The following is a 5913-nucleotide window of genomic DNA, read 5'->3' as shown; positions in this document are numbered from 1 at the left end:
ATACAAAACCACTTGAATTAATACATAGCGATTTAAAAATGGTTCAAGCAAGAGGTGGTAATAATTATTTTATTACTTTTATTGACGATAGCATGAACTATTACCAAGTACATTTGCTCAAAAGAAAAGATAAAGCTTTAGAGAATTTTTTCTCTATAAAAATGAAGTTGCGAATCAACTTGACAAAAAAATCAAGGTCTTAATGAATCATATTTTTCTAACTAATGTGCTTAGCATGGGACTATACATGAGACCATATCTCCTACTTTCCCTCAGTCTTACGGTGTCGCTGAGCAAAAGAATCACACATTGAAATAAATGATGAATGCAATGTTGTTGAGTTCTAGTCTAGCCCAGAATATGTGGGGAGAGGCTATTCTTACAGGTAATTACCTTTCAAATAAGGTATCTAAGAAGAAAAGAAACCAGACTCCATAAGAACTACGAAGGTTGAAAGTCATCCTACACTTATCTTTGAATGCGGGGATGCCTTGCAAAAGCGACAGTACTGAAGGATCTTAAATATCACAATCTAGATGCATGCTTCCTATATTATTGAAAAATACATAATAGGAAAAACTATGAATACAATTATTGTGAATAACTTTCTTACAAGATCTGAAGCAGAATAATGAATTCCTCAGTTTTGTTCTCTAACCTTTTGTCCTATAAAGCTACGTATTATGAAGAATAGAAACTGCTTTCTTCAACCACGATCTTCCTCACCTATCTTTGATCAAGCCTAAACTAGTGTGGGCTTGCTCTCAACACATGAGATATAATACAAGGGGGAGAGAGAAAGAGTGGGGTGGCCAAGAAGGGTTAGAGTGTCTAAGGTTTTCTTTGATTCACTTACCCAAACCAAATCAATTGAGTGCTTCAATTACTTAACCCTAACCCTAGCTATCACACTCTATATATAGGCAAACCATAGGGCACTAACTGAATCACTTAGCCATTAGTTAAATCATCCAAATTAATTAAAATTAGAATTAAATAAAGCCTAACCCTAGCCACCCCACCTAAATAGAGGCTAGGTCAAGGCTTTTCAAAATTTGAATTTCCAAATATTTAAATTCAAATATTTATTTAATTATTTTAATTATTATTTATTTAATTAATAAAATCCTTATTCAAATTAACTATTTATAATTTGAACCTTGATTTAATATAATTTATCAATATTAACACCAATTTGTCAATATTACTAAATCGTTCCTAAAGATTAGAAAATCTCTCTTTTAACAACAAATTCTTAAATCATGTAAATATCAATAAATAAACTTAGTCAACTTGATATTAATAATTTATATTTAAATCAATTATTTGAGACTAAGTGTATAGCTTCAACACTAAATAATTGTGTGTCCCATTGAAAATGGTTAGTGTTGGTTGCTATCGAGTAAGGATTAAGCCTAAGACTTTTAATCAAAGTTTAGTTGTGTTCAACAAGCATCTTTCTAAAGGTACCAAAATTATTGTAAGAACCCTAATTAATAGTTTTTTGATATGATTTTCATAATTTTTTTTGGTATACATGTGGCTGCTTATATATAGATCCCTATAAAATGTATGTATATATAAAATGGACCTCGATGATGTCCCGCCCAGTACGGAGGCAGGATGGGTTTCGTCATCAAATAAGGGTCATTAATTAAATCCAACGGTCATTTTTCCATAAACGAAGATCAATCACGATCGTTCTTGTCTTCATTTTGATCGGACGACTAGGGAAATAAAATGAGAAAATCGAAGTTACTAATAGATGAAAATCAGTTTGCAGGTTATATTTTAATGGTAGTGTAAGCTTTCAATCATTATTTTTAAAAACTTAACCGATTACACTCAACCAGTTACTTTACTCAATCAACATAAACGTTCATCTTCTCCATACTCTCTGCTCATATCTTTCGAACTCAACCCTTCCTCCACCTTCATATCTTCCCTATTTTTTTTCCAGTTTAATATACTCTGGTGGAGGCTTGAGGAGTTTTACACTCAGTACCTGGAACCAGAGCTCGAGAGTATCATTGGACTTTCGAGCTGATAAATGTCGAGTTAGGGTATATTACTTTGTCATGGATTTTGTCCATTTTCTTTTTTTCGTTTGTAATACAGTAGGCAATTGATGAGTTTCACTAATGTTGTTTGAAATTTTTTTAGTTCTTCTCTTTTCCTTGGTTGTGATTAGTTTGGGACTTACCCATTTCTCTTATGCATGTATATTTATTTCTTCAATCCGAAACATGCAAGATATGGCACAGTATATCTTTTATCTCATCATGGTTATTTGTGGGTTTTTTTTATGAAGGTGATTTTTAATGTGAATTTGTGTGTATTTTTTAAAAGTGGAATGAGTAGTAGAAACCAAACTTTGGTTATATAAGTAGATAACTAATTAAAAAAGAGAAACTAGTCGGATTACTGTATTTTTTTGTTTTGATATTCGTTTATGTATATGCGTGTCTGTGTTTGGGTCTTTCTATATGTTTTTTTGTTTGTTTGTTGCCTTTGATGTTATTTAACCTGTTTTATGAGACATTGTTTTTTAAGGTACAGGTCGTGCACTTAAAAATCATGTTTTTTGTCGATTATGTTGTGTTTGAAGTCACCCCATTCTCATTCTGTTTTCCATTTATCATAGGAGTTTTTGGGTGCCTTAGGATTAAAATGTTGTTCAAATGATGCTACTTTGTCTAGGATTAAGTACTTTGTAGATGATGCTTATTTTGAGTATATTTTACTATGTATTTTCATATTTTTTTTCAAATTTATATTAGTATGTACTATCAATTCAAGTCTTGTGTATAATGTAGAATGTATATTACCTTGACTTGTGAAACTTGTGCATTCAAGTTGTTATACATGGCATTATTATTGTTCTACATTAGTGAATTCAATTTTATATGCTACTGACTTGTAAAACCTGTTGAATCAATTTATTATGTTACCAAGTCTCAATTAATTAATCCTTAAAGCATATTGTTTGCTTTTTGCAGGTTCAGTTATTTTGTTGCCTTTTGGAACTTGAATTAGTGTAAACTTTATTACCGAGTGTTCAAATTTAAGATGACGTTGAAATAGAAGCATGGAGGTGTCAATAAGAAGGCAGAAGGAAATGATACGAATGATAATGTGGCAAAAAAAATATTTGTATTCATTAACATTATCCATTTAATTATGTTTGCTAATTATTCATATTTTAGAGACATTATTTTGTACTTAATGTGTTTAATTTTATGTACATGTAGGTCTGCCACATTGGAAAATACCCAATTGGAGGCCTTGCTTAGAGAGCAAAATAGACTTCAACACGATGGGGTATGTTAACTTATAATATTAAGTTCGTTTGATTTAATTTTTTTGTTATTTATCGTACAAGCTTCAATGTAATCTTGTGTCTTATTTTGTATATGTAGAAGGAGCTCGTTGGAAAGTGGAGGGCTGCTTCAAACACTGGTTCCACGAGTAAGTCTGAGAAGGAGAAAGTTGTTGATAAATATTCCCCTTGTAAGTCTCTAAAGCTGAAAGAGGAGAACCGAGCTAGCAAGACTAAACAAAAGAAGCACATGGATGCGGCACTGGCATCTTCTGGTCATATTGAGAGGGAGGAGTCCGTGGTTGATGAGCCTGGTGTGGATGAGCGTGGTTGATGAGCCTGTTGTGGAGAATGAGCAATCAGAACATCAGGTAGAACTGAAGAAATGGGGCATCGTTGGTTAAGAGATGTTTGAGTCCAGTGAAGGCCTGGTTGAAGTCTCTTTCAATTTGTCTTCCTCTGTATCGATGCAGATGTTTGAATTGACAGAGTTCATGGACAACCTTGAACTTCCATATTCGTAAGTTCATAAAATTCAAACTCTTTTAAATTAAAATTTAATTTAAAAAATATAGTTATAGTGATCAGATTTCTAGCAATGGATGTTCAAAGTGAGTATTGAGTAAAATTGATTGCATTTGTTCTCTTTTTAATTTGAATCAGGTATGTAGTATGCGATTATGACCAACTTATATTGGATCGAGAATGCATGAGGTTAATGGAGCCTCAGGGTGCGGCCAGAGGTATAGCATGCTATAAACTTCTTTAGGGGACTTGATTTAAAGTAATATAATCTCATATGCTATATATGTGTACTTTCTGGTGTTCTAGCTTTGCTTTAATAAGCTAAATATATTTTTCTCCAGATAATTTCAGCATATGCGCGGATCATGACATTCATGGAGCGCAAGAAATACGAAGATGATTCTTCTCCTTTGGTCTGGTTCATGCCAGCAAAAATGTCAGTAAGCTTATGCTATATTAATTTTATGCATGAAGATTTGTTTGAATTTTTGTGCCTTTGATAGTCATAAACATGTAATTTCATCTAACATTTTTCCACAGCAAAAACAGTTTGGACCCAAAAAACCTATTCGTCGGGTTGCATTTGCTGAGATGTGGAAGGAAGTTGCCATTATCAATCTTAAAATAGGTCATCATTAAAGTTCAACATTAACAATAGCATAGCCAAATACAAGTTCCTCAGCAAAGCCTAACATAAACATAAAAGCATTTCAGGTAAATGATAATGATAATACATAACATATATGGAGGGGTTTAAAGGAAATAACATTGAAGACTAGAAACCATAGAAAGAGATAGTAAAATACATGCCTATAGAAAATCAATAAAATGGCTACTAAAAGTAACAAGCACATTATAAATATCTTCGACCGCTTGCAAGTCAACATCAATTCTCCATATTTTTTTCTCAGCGTAATCATTTCGATCAAGCAATATGCACAATGCCCTTATTGACCTATCAGAAAACTTCGTCTCACACTAGCTGAAGTATCCACATCCAGCTTCACCCAACATTTTATATCCAAGAATCATTTTTAGAAATCTAGTAAAGCATGCATACATTTACTAACATATCGATAGTGTATATTTTAGCTTGTATACTTACGTAGTTGGAGCACCCATAGAAGCGTCTACCTAGGTTTTTTCTTGTCCAAGCAGTCCTGATCACAGCCCTTTTTCCACAGCCATGTTTTTGGTTGGTCGAAGCTTTCACATGAACTTCACCGGTAAAAACTTCAGTTCTTGTTTCACTTGCATAGCTGATGTTGTTGTCATTTAGCCCTCCTTCTTCAGGGAAATTGGTTGTTAGTTTCTCATCCATATAATTGTTTTCTGAACTCTCCATCAAAAAACTTAGTTTCAGGATGAGTTCATTACTTTGGCTTTCTTTAATGCATGTTCAAGTATAAATACAAGGTCTATGGTGTTGGGTTTCGGTATTGCAACAATCTGACTATCTTTTCGATTTCTTCAACTTTGAAAAGTTTGGAGGGAATTCGAACTTTGAGAATGCCAATAAGAGATTGGCCTGAAACATAGTACTATGTTTTCTTTCCAGGTAACCCATTCATATACTATATTAGCCATAGTCAATGCTACTTGATTAGACAACACATGCAATGTGAGTATTTTGGGCTCACTCACGTTTTTTAAACCTCACCAACCACTTACCAACTTGGACTCCCTTCACATATCAATTTCTCCATGGTTTTGTTTACCAAATTTCTTTACAAGACACTTTAGCACTGGACATTATTAAGTTAATGACATTAAGTATATAACTCTTAGAATTTTTTTGTCTAAAATTATATTTTGGTAATTTTTCCTTAAAAAAATTATAATTTGAATAAAATTTGCATTAAAAAAATAACACTTAAATACACCTTTGAACAACTTATGTTAACTTTGACAATTATTTTTATTTAATATAATAAAATAATTAATAATCTTAGTAATTTATAAATTTACCAAATTAAGGCAATATTATAACTAGAGATAATTGTAGCAAAAATGCTTAAGTAGTAAAACTAACACAATGGGACATGTGTCAGTCTCCTATTCGTTCAAAA

At 32.4% G+C, this 5913-nt stretch overlaps 1 long non-coding RNA gene across 3 annotated transcripts; it reads left to right on the top strand.

Annotated features, from left to right (window-relative positions):
* Window positions 1-1672: 1672 nt before the first annotated feature.
* Window positions 1673-4629, top strand: LOC133782602 (uncharacterized). 3 transcript variants are annotated; one of them, XR_009870610.1, is made up of 7 exons: window positions 1673-2063; window positions 3000-3135; window positions 3252-3321; window positions 3420-3839; window positions 3983-4062; window positions 4186-4284; window positions 4385-4629. It is a non-coding gene; the product is annotated as an uncharacterized LOC133782602 (long non-coding RNA). The 3 variants fall into 3 exon arrangements; XR_009870609.1 differs by having other exon boundaries at window positions 3000-3321; window positions 4186-4280; XR_009870608.1 differs by having other exon boundaries at window positions 3000-3321.
* The last annotated feature ends 1284 nt before the right edge of the window (window positions 4630-5913 follow it).

Source organism: Humulus lupulus, chromosome 6, assembly GCF_963169125.1.
Source record: "Humulus lupulus chromosome 6, drHumLupu1.1, whole genome shotgun sequence".
NCBI classification, from domain to species: Eukaryota; Viridiplantae; Streptophyta; class Magnoliopsida; order Rosales; family Cannabaceae; genus Humulus; species Humulus lupulus.
Note: the sequence above shows the minus strand (reverse complement) of the source record. Positions and strands in the feature narration are given on the sequence as shown.